The 13,676-nt window shown below is 38.5% G+C and overlaps 1 protein-coding gene across 15 annotated transcripts in view; it reads left to right on the forward strand.

Annotated features, from left to right (window-relative positions):
• The window catches only part of Jade3 (jade family PHD finger 3), a 126,743-nt gene that overhangs the window by 31,863 nt on the left and 81,204 nt on the right, over positions 1–13,676 (forward strand). For all 15 annotated transcript variants that reach the window (XM_035450009.1, XM_027432300.2, XM_027432301.2 and 12 more), the window contains one exon: positions 3,138–3,186. The gene's annotated coding sequence lies outside the window, so the exon portion shown is untranslated. The remainder of the gene's footprint in view (positions 1–3,137; positions 3,187–13,676) is intronic.

The raw sequence follows: 13,676 nt of genomic DNA on the forward strand, positions 1-13,676 counted from the left end.
GAGTCATCAATCCTTCTTAGGTATGACTGCAAAGCAGTTGCTTCATAGCATTCCATAATTTCATCCTTTAAATGTGTGTTAGTAATTAGCTATTTACTCTACCACCCAGAAGGTTTTTGGAACTCTACTTTCTGAAATTACTTTCAAAGCCACTTAACTACCAAAGGAGTTATTTATTTCATTTAGTAAGTATCAGAGTCACTTACAGTGTTGGGCATTATATGGGGCAGAAATAGAGGTGATGTGGACTTTGAGTGCTCCAGGAGAGGAATGTGCACAAATGCATCCGTTCAAGAAAGATGACTTCAGTGGTTAAGAGCACTTGCCCTTGCAGAGGACCTGGTTCTGTTCCCAGGATCCACATGGTGGCTCACAATCATTTGTAACTTCAATTTCAGGGAACCCAACACCCTCCTCTGACTCCAGCAGGCACCAGTCACTCATATGGTACACACTCACATGTGCAGGCAAACACTCATACACATGAAATAAAATTAATTTTTAACAAGAAAGCACTGGCTGGGCGTAGGTGGCTCATGCCTTAAATCCCAGCACTCGGGAGGCAGAGGCAGGCAGATCTCTGTGAGTTCAAGGCTTGCCTGGTCTGCAGAGCAAGACAGGCTCCAAAGCAATACAGAGAAACTCTGTCTTAAAAAAACAAAAAAAGCACCAACACATGTAAGTGGGGCACAGTGAAGGACTTAATGTCATGGAAGAGGAGACTATATAAGGGAAATGAGATGAAAAGCTAGCTCTGACCACATTATGAAGTGACTCAGATACATAGGCTAGAAGCTTAAAGTTTGCATTGTAAGTTATAGAGAGCTTAAGGTTTTGTTTTGTTTGCTTGCTTGTTTTGTGTATGTGTGCAATCATTTGAAATTTTAGCCTCATAGCTAATGACAGTTGAGTCATTCAATTGAAATTATTATTATTATTATTATTATTATTATTATTATTATTATTATGGTTTTGAGACAGGGTTTCTCTGTATTGCTTTGGAGCCTGTCCTGGAACTCTTGGGTTTTTTGTTTTTGTTTTGATTTTAGAGACAGGGTTTCTCTGATTGTTCTGGTACTCGCTCTGTAAACCAGGCTGGCCTCGAACTCACAGAGGTCTGCCTGCCTCTGCCTCCAGAATGCTGGGATTTAAGGCATGTGCTACCAATGCCTGGCTCAATTGAAATTAAAAATCAGCATTGAAATGTGTTTTCTTGCCTTGTTTCTAATTAAAACTGGTTTCACACACCTCGATGCCATCTTCACTTGAATATACTGGGAATAACACTTGATTGCTTTCAAAATGTAAATTCATTCTCTGTAGATCTTTATTTGAAGAAATACCATGTCAAAGGAACAGAAGGAGGCAAATCCAAACAAAAAAAAACTGTCCTGTGTATTTAGAGAGACTATATTGCTGTAATAAATATTTGGTACTCTAGAGGCTTTCTCAGAAACCAGCTTGTAATTGGATGTATGGCTTTTGGTATATTTGTTTTGAAAACAAAAAATATTTCATAGTTATATGTGTATAATTAATCTTTTGAGTTGCTGTCTGCCTTGTCTTTACTGGAGTGTATTGAAAGGTAACACTGATAGAAATAAGAAGGTGATTATAACTAAAAAAGAGAAGGATTCTAATAGCAATGCTAAGTTCTCATGAGGGAGTTTAAAACTCTTGAGTTGAGAAATTATGATGTTAACCTTATGACTGACTTGGCATTATAATGATAAGATGAGAAGACTTAGCACTTCATATTTGTGTGGCTACTCTTAAGGCTTCTTCTTTGATCAAGTGTTAACCATTCTATTATCATAGCAATAGTTTTGTCATCTTCCTTATTGGATCCTAGTAACAGTGTCTACTTTGTAAGTTTAGTTTGTAGCTAAATTAATTTAATAATACTAGAACTGTCTTCTGAGTTCCACCAATTAACTATGCTATATCACTAGTTAGAAGAGTAGTTGGTACCTGTGGGTATATTAAGTAGGTTGGATTCAGTTGAGCAATTAGGCTGTTCTCAACTAATCCCTGTTATGCCTATGATCAGTAAAGCAGGGAGCTGTAGTAAAGCAGTATGTTATGCCTATGATCAGTAAAGCAGGGAGCTGCTTCCAAGGTTGGCTGTCTGACAACTGGGACTGAGATAAAGGATAGGAACTCTAGGCTACATGCCATTCATTCATCTAACAGCAGCTATCCCTGGCTTGTTTATAGTGTCTAGGAAAGTTTATATGAATGAGAAGCAGTAGCGGGCGTTGATGGTGCACACCTTTAATCCCAGCACTTTAGAGGCAGAGGCAGGTGGATCTCTGTGAGTTTGAGGCCAGCTGGGTCTACAAAGTTAGTGCCAGGATAGGCTCTGAAGCTACACAGAGAAACCCTGTCTCAAAAAACCAAAAAAAAAAAAAAGAGAAGCAGCAAGGCTTCTTGAGACCTAGGCTTAGAACTTACACTATATCTCTGATATATTCTGTTTTTCTAACCAAGTCAGAAAGCAATCTAGAGTCAAAGTGCTGTAAAGTCAACTTGAAAAGACAAATAAAAGGTAGATCTGGACATGGTAACATAATACTATAATCAGCACTTGTGAGTCTGAGGCAGGATGATCAGGAGTTCAAGGCCAAATTTGGCTATACAAGACCCTGTCTCACCCCTCCTCCAAAAAATAAGAAAAGGCAGAGAACTGAGGTCATTTTACTTTCTAGGTTTATTCTTGTTTTGAAGCAGGATCTCCCTATGTAGCCAGATTGGCTTTAATTTCCAATCTGGCTGCCTGAGTACTGGCATTATAGATGTATGTTACCATACCCAGATCTCTCTAGATTCTTAAAGGTTATTCCTATGATACCTTTTTTAATTTTTATTTTTGTAGTTCTGGGGAAATAGAACCTCAGACCTTGCCCATACAAAGCATACTATCACTAAGGTATATCTCCCAGTCCCTCATGTAACATTTAAAAATGTATATAGTCTATATTTTCAGAATTAAAAGATTCATCAAAAATAAACAGGAAGGTATTAAAATTTTTCATGGTCGGGACCTTGATTACAGTCCTTTGTAAAACTCGTATTGTTGCTTACCTATATGTTCCTCTGTTTAAGGTCTGAATAATAATTCTAGGTTCTTGTTACAGATGATGTGAAAACCTTAACTGGCGGTGTAAACATACCTGTGAATTCTTGGTATGTATCTCATCAAGACATAGGACTGGTATCCTCTGACTTAAATCTGAATGAGTTTGTGATCCCTTTGGTACAATAGAGTATGCTACCTATGAGGCTAAGTCATAAAAGGTGATATACCTACTGCTTTGTTAATTGGAATAGTATTGAGCTGTCATATAAGAAGTCTAACCTAGAGCTGGAGGTATGGTAGAGCATTTAGCCTGGTGTGCATGAGGTCCTCCATTTAATCCCTGGTACCACGAAAATGTTTTGACCCATGGCCCCCCCCCATAGCAGTTAATATTGATAACTTATTTGATCAGATTTACAAGGGCCTAGGAACGAATAAGGTAGAAAGACCTACTCTGAATATAATTAGTACAATCCCATAGGTTGAGTATTCTGATAGACTATAAGGGGGAAAGGAGAAAACCTGTTAGCAAGCCCGCCCCCAAGTGTGTGTCTGTCTATCTGTCTCTGTCTCCTTCTAGGCTTGTGACTGGCCTGCCCTTGCCATCCGTACCCCTACTCCCCATCCTTCTTTCTTGGATGCCCTGAATTGAGTTTCTCTGCGCTTTCAAACTCTCCTTGTCATGACTGAAACCATGAACCAAAATAAATATTTCCTCTCATGTTTTGCTCATAGCAATGAGAAAATCTGTCTGATACACAAAAAGGCCTCATGTAAATGCCCGATGATAGTTTGAGCCTAACTACAGCTATCTTGGTCAAAGGTGCCAGATAAGTGAAGAAGCCTTAGATGATTCCATCTGTTTAAATCTTCTCAACTGGGGTCCTATGCACTGTGAAGTTATACACACAGAAAAAGCAATCCTTAGTCTCTTCTGATTTCATGACAGGATTTATGAGTTGAGAAAGTGGTGACCTCTAAGTTTTATAGTGGTTTTTTATACAACAGTCTATAAGGTAGGCAGCATAAATGAATGGGTATGGCTGTATTCCAAAAAAAAAATTGTCTTGATTTTTAAACCATTTAACTCTAATCCAGAGTTGAGAAGAAATAAACAAGCCAGGAAAATAAAAATGTAAAAGCTGAATGTGGTGCTGTTTCAGCACTAGGGAGGTAGAAGCATTAGATTCACAGGATTTGAGGCTAACTTAGAGCTACACATTCAGACACTATCTTTAAGAAAACAAAAGGTTGGGGGACTAGAAGGAGATGGCTCAGCAGTTAAGAGCACTTGATAACTCTTGCAGAGTACCCAGGTTCCATTCCCAGCATCTTCATGGTGGTTCAAAACTGTGTAACTCTAGTTCCAGGGAATCAAATGTCCTCTGGCCTCCCTAAGCACCAGGCATGCACGTGATATACAGGCATACATGAAACAAGACACTCATATACACAAAAATATAAATCTTAAAAATGGATAGACCCCTGTACCGATAAAAGCAAACAATAGCTCAAGTATATATGCCAAGAAAACTCCACAATTTCCCTTTTTATTCTTTTCTAAAAGATGTATTTGTTCTTTGGTTTATTCATTTGTGTATTTATTTAGAGTGTGTGTGTACCATGTGATATTTGCCTCCCTTAAATGCACTTAGTTTCACTTAATATGATTATTTCTAGTTGAATTCATTTTCCTGTTAATAAAGTAACTTCATTTGTGGGCCTACATACATGTGAGTGTGTGTACACGTAACACAGAGGTGCACTTGTGGGGGTCAGAGGACAACTTGTAGTACTCTGCTCTCGCCTTCCACTTCTTTATGGGTCCCAGAGATCAAACTCAGGTTGTCAGGCTTAGCAGCAAATTTTTTTCTTGCAAAACCTATCACTGTCTCTCTATTTTTCTATATCTTATGAGGTTTCAAAAATTAAGTAGCTTTTTAATGAAAATACTTGAAAAGATAGTTTGAGCATATAAAGCATTGGGAGTGGGAACACAGAGGCTTAGCATTGCTTGACATAAAATTAGGACAGAGTATGGAGCAGGATTAAACTAGAAATAGATGCAGCTTAATTGTGGAGGGCCATGTTGGTCTTGACAAGGATATTAGTGAAAGCCTTAGAAACAAAAGGCACCTATTAAAGTCTTAGAACAAAGCAACGTGGTCTAATTTATATTTTAGATAAGTCTCTACAGCACTTGGGAGGGGGGTAAATTTGAAGACAATTAGGCTCTGAGTCAGTTAGGAAGCTGCTGTAGTATTCTAGGTTGGAGGGACTGTCCTAAACTTAGAAAATGGTTTCTGAGATGGGAAAGGGATGCTGATTTAGAAGATTATTTTAGCAGTTGACATGCTAAGATTTAATGATTGATAAGATGTTACAGAATGAGGTAAAGAAAAAGCGTAAAGAAGTTTCTCTAGATTTCATAGCTAAAGGAGGATATTACTGAGGCTACAGGAAAAGAGAGACAGTAGAGAAGATAGTCACATCAGTGTTGTTCATTTTATACATTGATATGTTTGGTTGGAAGGACTTTTTTCTTTTCTGGTTTTATTCTAAATTTTCCCGTGTGTGTGTGTGTGTGTGTGTGTGTGTGTGTGTGTGTGTGTGTGTGTGTGTGGTGTGTGTGTGTGTGTGTGTGTGTGTGTGTGTGTGTGTGTGTGTGTGTGTGTGTGTGTGTGTGTGTGTGTGTGTGTGTGTGAAAATTTCATTATGACATTTTCATGCATGCTTTCCTACTTTCTACCTTTCTTTTTTCCATTGTTCTTCCCTTCTCCCAAATCTCAATCTCTACAAAAAGCTCCAGAGTGGGGAAGGGAAGGAACTGTTTCTGGAGCCTCAAGAATGTAAGGCACTTCAGGGAACTACCATCGTGTATAAAATAATCAGAGGAAGTATGTTAGATGACAATATAGGAAACCAGAACAAAGCTTTTAGAAGCCAAAAGAGTTGTTTCGAGAGGGATGTAGCACAAAGACAAGGGTTGGGAAACATGCAGCTAGATGACCTGTTTAAGAAGTCTGTTACAGAAGCCAATCAAGGACAGACTGTAAGTGAAAAGGAGGAGACAGGTTATAGATATTTTTCAAACGTTTTCAAGTGAAGGGAAAGAAAGCAATTGAATATTTCTTAGAGAAAAATTAATTATGGTCAAGAAATATTTGGGTATAAAGTTAGACAGATTTCTTAACAGATACAAATACTTGTATTACTTTATTCATGACTGTGACATCATAGTGGAGAATACATGGTGGCAGTAGCAACTGTTGGCTGTAACAGCAGGAGCATAAAACAATGGATCATATTGCAGTCTGGAAACAGAGATAAATCTTCATACTTGCTTGCCTTTCTTATTCATCATGGAACACCAGCATATGAGATGGTGTGGCTCATTTCAAGGTGTTTTTTTTCTCCCCATTTTTACTTGGAAATACCATCACTGATGTACCCAGAGGTATATGTTCTATGTGATTCTAAATAATCAAATTGACCATAAAGATTAACCATCACAATTCCACTTCTTGTCAACTAGATACAGATCTATCACTTTAAATGCTAATATTCCATTTTTGTCCTTAAAGCTTCAGGTCTATCTCATATGGCAAAATGTATTTAATCAGTCTTTAAAAGTCCTTAAAGGTCCCCTTAAAAGTTTTAACAACACTTTGTTCAGAAGTCTTAAGTGCAGAGTCTTAACTAAGACAAGCAAAACAACTCACTTTCATTGTACAATGACACGTCCATATTGTAAGCCTCTATGACCCCTTCATTCTTACAGTTTGCATGTGTGTAAAACCAACCCCACTCCAAATGGGAAGACTTGAGGTATAGCAAAGAAAGATTGGCACAAAGCAAGACTGAAACGTATCAGGACATCAAACCCTATAGCTCCATGTCCATCATCTGGAACTTGTGATCATGTGGGCTCCAATGGGCTTAGGAAGCCCTACCCTCCAGTTCTTCTTCCTGTAGCACACGTAACTTACCTATTTGGATAGCTCCACTTTTTGTCTGCAGCTATTCTCAGTGCAGGTCCCATGGTCTTTCCATCTCTAGCATCCCACGGTCTGCATTGCATTACAATTTGGGCCTCATTGTTAGTTTCTACAGTAACTTCTCAGGGTCTCCTTGATTGGAATCTGACTCTTCTACATGCTGCCTAGCCTCAACAGCTTTTCAAACCTCCATGTCCACTTCACTCTTGCATATTACATGACTGTAAAAATCAGCATCATGTTGTTGATGCTGCCACTTTCTGCTGCCAGATCATGATGTAGCCTGGCCCCATCTACAATAGTTGTAATGGACTCTATACAAAACCTTGGCTACTAAAACTGGGAAAACCCTTCATAGGAAGTTGTTTTTGAACCAGGAACCCATCTAATTGACATTTGCAACTCACCACTCTTTCCATTGAATTTGCATTTCCACAATTTGGAGCCTTTGGTGGGTGGAGTCTTAACACTTCAGGGTAACTTTCCTATAGTCCCTATATAAAGTGTGAGATTTCTTTTTAAAGGTTTTTTCTCTAGACCCACCTTGTCTGTGACTTGAAATTTGTCCATGTTTCTCACTAAACTGCATGCTTTTCATAGATCTATGCTCTCTTATTACTATAATACTAAGATCAATGAGCAGTAACTGTATCCTTGCCTAAATGCTATGTTGGCCTAAAATTTTCTGCCCCCCTCTCCTTTTTCCCTTTTTTATTTAGTCTGGGTTCACAGCGCATGGGATAGTGGTGCCCACATTAATGGTGGTTGTTTTCTCTCTTCAGTTAAGCTTCTTATAAATGACTCTCACAAATTTCCTAGGAGTATGTTTTGTAAGCCATTTAAGATTTAGTAAATCTGACAATGAAGATAAGCCATCAAATTAGTATAGATGCAAAATTTGGAAGCTTTTTGTACATATGAAATAATTCCTTCATTTAGAGCTATTGAAAATTTAAAATAGACTGCCTTTTAGGTAGTGAGCCATTGGAATAGTTGAGTAAAAGATAACCTTTTGGTCAACTGTCTAGAAAGACAATGAATGCTTTTGTGAGTCAGCTTTTATTCAATTCTCAGTAATTTCTTCAATGTTGCTTTTGTTTTGTTTTTAGCAATTTTACAGCAGTTTTTTAAATTTTATTTTTCTATGATACAATGATTTAAATCTCATTTCTTTAAGCAAGCCAAATGTATCATCTTACATTTCCAGACATCACAAGACTCATAGGGATCTCTATGGGATAAGTACAAGGTATTTCAAGGGTTATGTTCCTTCTTTACATTTTGAGGGAATCTATTTCTGGCTTCCAGGGTCTACATGTTTTTCTTGGCTCATAGCCTTCAAAGCTAGAAATTTAAGATAAGAGTTTACTAGAGTTACAGTTTTTTCAAACCATAAGCATCCTTATGATGATATTGTGCTCATATATCTAGGGCAATGATTACTTTTTATTTATTTTTTTAAATTTGAAACAAGTTTTTTTTACATGTCAATCCCATTTCCCTCTCCTTCCCCTCATCTCCTGTCCCCAACCCCGACCCCCCTATCCCATCCCCTTTCTACTCCCAGGGAGGGTGAGGCCTTCCATGGGGGAATCTTCAAACTCTGTCATTTCATTTGTGTGTCTAGGCTGGGAGAATATCCCTAAATGTGGATTGGGCTCCCAAACTCCATTTGTGTACTAGGGATGAATACTGATCCACTACCAGAGGCTGTATAGATTAACCAGACATCCAAACTGACATCCTCATTCAGGGGGTCTGGGAACAGTCCTACGCTGGTGTCCCAGTTATCAGTCTGAGGTCCATGAGCAACCCCCTGTTCAGGTCAGCTGTTTCTGTGGGTTTCTCCAGCCTGCTCTTGGCAGCTTTGCTCATCAACCCTCCCTCTCTGCAACTGGATTCGAGGAGTTCAGCTCAGTGTTTAGCTGTGGATGTCTGCCTCTGCTTCCATTAGCTACTGGATGAAGGTTCTAGGATGGTATATAAGGTAGTTATCAATCTCATTATGGGAGAGCCTCTGGGCTATTTCGTAGATTGTTAATTGGGGTCAACCTTGTAGATCTCTGAACATTTCCCTAGTGCCACATTTCTCTTTAAACCTATAATGACTCCCTCTATTATGATATCTCTTTTCTTGCTCTCCTCTATTCTTCCCCTGACTCAATGATCTTCCTGTTCTATCCTGTCCTCCTCTCCCCTCCATTTCTTCCTGTCTCTTCTAACTCCTTCTCACCTCCCCCCATGCTCCCTATTAGTGCAAGAGATTTTGTCCCTTTCCCCTTCTCTTGGGGACCATGTATGTCTCTCTTAGGGTCCTCCTTGTTTCCTAGTTTCTCTGGTGGTGTGGATTGTAGGCTGGTACTCCTTTGCTCTATGTCTAAAATCCATATATGAATGAGTGTATACGATTTGTGTCTTTTTGCAACTGGGTTACCTCACTCAGGAAGGTTTCTTCTAGTTCCATCCATTTGCCTGCGAATTTCAAGATTCCATTGTTTTTTTTTCCCCGCTGAGTAGTACTCCATTGTGTAAATGTATCACATTTTCTCCATCCATTCTTCAGTTGAGGGACATCTAGGTTGCTTCCAGGTTCTGGCTATTACAAACAATGCTGCTCTGAACATGGTTGAACAGATGTCCTTGTTGTATGAATGTCCCTCTCTTGGGTATATTCCTAAGAGTAGAATTGCTGGAGCTTGTGGTAGACTGATTCCTATTTTCCTGAGGAACCACCATATTGATTTCCAAAGTGGCTGTATGAGTTGGCAGTGTTCTCCTTTTTCCACATCCTCTCCAGCATAAACTGTCATTGGTGTTTTTGATTTTAGCCATTCTGACAGGAGTAAGATGGTATCTCAGAGTTGTTTTGATTTGCATTTTCCTGATGGCTAAGGATGTTGAGCACTTTCTTATGTGTCTTTCAGCCATTTTAGATTCCTCCATTGAGAAGTCTCTATTTAGTACTGTACCCCACTTTTTAATTGGATTATTTGGTGCTTTTGTGACTAACTTCTTGGGTTCTTTGTTTATTTTGGAAATCAGCCCTTTGTCAGATGTGGGGTTGGTGAATATCTTTTCCCATTCTATAAGCTGCCATTTTTTGTTGTTGTTGTTGACTGTGTCCTTTGCATTACAAAAGCCTCTCAGTTTCAGGTCTCTTCCTCTCCTGGTGGGTACAGGACCAAGGTTCCTTTCCCATGTACGCAAGCAAGTCTAATACTCTGATAGCTCTCCCCTTCCTGTGGATTGAGGTGGGACTAATAGCGGGGGCCTTGTCACTCTTAGGGTAGGCTAGGCCTTTCTGGGATGGGTTCTGCTGAGCAGGGCAGCAGAAGGTGGGCTGGAAACAGGCCCACTCTTACCAATGCCCTAGTTCCCTGGGTGGAAAGAGAGGTTAGGATACAGGCAGTCTCTGGGTGGGTTGGACCTCACCTGGATGGCATCCACTGTGCACTGTTTTTAGCATTTTTGTCTTACTGGTTTCTGTTTTGTGGGGGTTTTTGAAGGAGAAAGAACATAAAGCTGGGTGGTTAGGGAGATGGGGAGGAGCTGAGAAGATTTGGGGAAGGGATAAAACATGACCAAAATATTGCATGAAAAAAATCAGAGAAAAAGAAACAAAAATACCTGACAAGCATCTTTAAGGAAGCATTTGTTTGTGGTCACAGTTTGAGGCATAGGCCATCATGGTCTGGAAGTCATGATGCCAGCTCGTGGTCAAATTGCATTGGCAACCAAGGAAACAGAAAGAGAGGAATGCTACTGTTCAGCTCACTTTCTCCTTTTTATTCAGTTCATGACTCTAGTCCATGGAATGGTGCTTCCCACATTTATGGTAGATCTTCCCACTTCAACCAACCCAATCTAGAAACTCCTTCACAAACATGCCCTGAGGTTTGCCTCCTAGCTGTTTCGAGAGTATGTCAAGTTGATAGTATTAACTCCCACACATTGCAAACGAATGGAGTTTCTTTTTCCTGGCAGCTCTACAGAGCTCTCTTATATCACTGGGACAAGTTAATTTATTTGCTTTTGATCTTGAGGGATGAAACTAAACTTAAAAACCTTAAATAAAAAAACATTGAAAATTTTCATCATGAAATATCTGACAAGGTTTTTACTTTCTACAAATTGTACCTCAACAATGAGTTTCTTTTTCAGAATTTTGAGAGTTTGGTATCTGATCATATTTTTTTTAAATACGTGTCTGAAATAACGAAAATGGCACTAAAAAGACAGCATATAGTGTAATATCCTGTTTCCTTTTCCTATTCCAGTATGAATTTCTTTTTTAGTTTACATATTTTGGTTTTCTTTGTTTTTTTGTTTTGTTTGTTTTTTTAATTAAGAGATTATTAGAGTCCATCCATGCTCTCTAGTCTGTATCTTGGATCTTTTAGTGATTGCTTATGTAAGTGTTTAAAACCATTTTGGGTGCCATACATGGTAGCTCATACCTGTAATATCAGCACTTAGGACCAATACAGGAGAATTGCTGTGAATTCAAGGCAAACCTAGAGTATATAGTGAACTCCAGAACAGCCAGAGATACAAAAGTAAAACTCTCAAAAACAAAACAAAAAACTCAGACTAACATTTCTGTTTGGCTTCAAATGACTCCTGTATTATCTGTTTATCTATACACAAATCTAGACTCCTAGGTGTATTGGCGTACACAGCAAAAAAAAACATGACTAAACTCAACTAATTCTCAGAAAGCCACATTTTAGTCAGTGTTTTCAACTTCCTAATCATTTATTTTCTAGAACTAACAAGTGGTATAACAAACTGATTAGAGCTTTAAATCAGTCTCAAAAGTTAATACATTTTGAATTTTATCTGTTAACCTTTTGAAAATGGCTAATATCCAGGCAGGAAAACTGAAAAAGTGCAAGTGCTGGAAAAAAATAGCTCTGTGGTGATATTTTGTTTTAAGATCTAACAAAACTTGCCTGAAGATCAGAGTGCAAAGCTAGCCACACTAGTTAGTCCTAGATGCCAGGCAGTGGTGGTACACACCTTTAATCCCAGCACTCAGGAGACAGAAGCATATGGATCTCTCTTAATTCAAGGCCACCGTGAGCTACATGAAATTGATCCAGTCTGAAAGAGCAACAGAGCTCACATAAAGGTGATCTCAGCACCTGGGATTCCATGCTTTTAATCCCAGCACTAGAGAGGGATATAAGGCAGGAGGAAATTGGAACACTGAATGCAGTCTGAGCAGCAGCACAATCTGGAGATGCAATCTGAGGACAGGATTGAGAACTCTCTAGTGGCTGGCTGTTTTGTTTCTCTGATCTTCAGCATTAACGCAATATCTGACTCTGAGTTGTTGGTTTGTTGTTGTTGTTGTTTTTTTTAAGACCAAATAGAATTTGTGCTACACAGATCCCTGTACCCAAAGTAATGGAATACCAGATGTGATGAACATTTGTCATTTGTAGAAAAATATATCCATTCTTATTGCCTACCAGTTTGCCTTATTACTAGGTCCACAGATAGATACTAGCCTTACAGCTACCTCCAAACTTACAGGTTTTATTTTATTGCCCATTTCTTTGCTTTAGGAGAGTGCAGTAAGTAAAATCTTTTAAGATTTTAAATTAATTATTTCCTATTCACATTAATACCTTACAGATGTGGTGGGAAAATGAATAATCTGTACTTTCATCATATGGTTATTCTTTTAACAGTTACTGTTTTACTCTGAGAAAAAAATAATGTGGAAGTACAAGAGTTTGAGAAAATAAATTTAGACAGGAGCTGAAAAGAATGCAGAGGAGCAAACTTCCAGTTATAGACTGGATGGAGTAGACCTGTTTCACTCTTCAATCTATCCCCATTCAATATAATGTTATAGGTAGTTTTTAAGGATGTGGGTAGAAAAAGATAAAGGAAATCAGGAGCCAGGAATGGTAATGTATACCTGTAATCCCTGATCTCAAGAGACAGTCAGAATGTTGTAAGTTCAAAGCCAGTCATATTTAAAAAAGAATAACTACAATGATCTGAATATAACTGAAAATATGATGTACCAAAATTGTATAATGTAACTTAGATCAATGCTGAGAGGGAAATGCATAGCACTAAGTGTGTATACAATGAAAAGATGAAGGGCTAAAATGAAAAATCTTAAATTCCCAGTTTAAGAAATGAGAAAAGGGATAATAAAATAAACCCAAAACAAGAATAAGGAAGGTTATATTAAAGAAGTCATTGTTATTTAAAATAGAAGTTTCTAACACTGAAGAGAGATTCTGATTTGGGATTTTTAATGTCCCTAGAAGATTTTCCTGTGTAATAGGAACTTGGGGGGGTCTCTGCTGTGAAGGCAAATATTCTTTCTTATGTTTTAAATGGACATTAACATGATTCTGAGACCCTTTCATTTGTCTTTCAACCCTCCTTTTTGTGCTGCTCTTCATGTTAGTCCTGACTTGTGTGTTAACTTCCATATTCCATAGCCCCTTTGCCTCTCTGACTGGCATGAGCTTAACAACAACCCCTCCTTCACTTCACACACACACATCTGCCTTGATTGATTTTAGAATTAACTCTGAAACCCCACTCTCATTGGTTTGCCACACATCATTGAT

This window comes from Cricetulus griseus, chromosome X (assembly GCF_003668045.3).
Source record: "Cricetulus griseus strain 17A/GY chromosome X, alternate assembly CriGri-PICRH-1.0, whole genome shotgun sequence".
NCBI classification, from domain to species: Eukaryota; Metazoa; Chordata; class Mammalia; order Rodentia; family Cricetidae; genus Cricetulus; species Cricetulus griseus.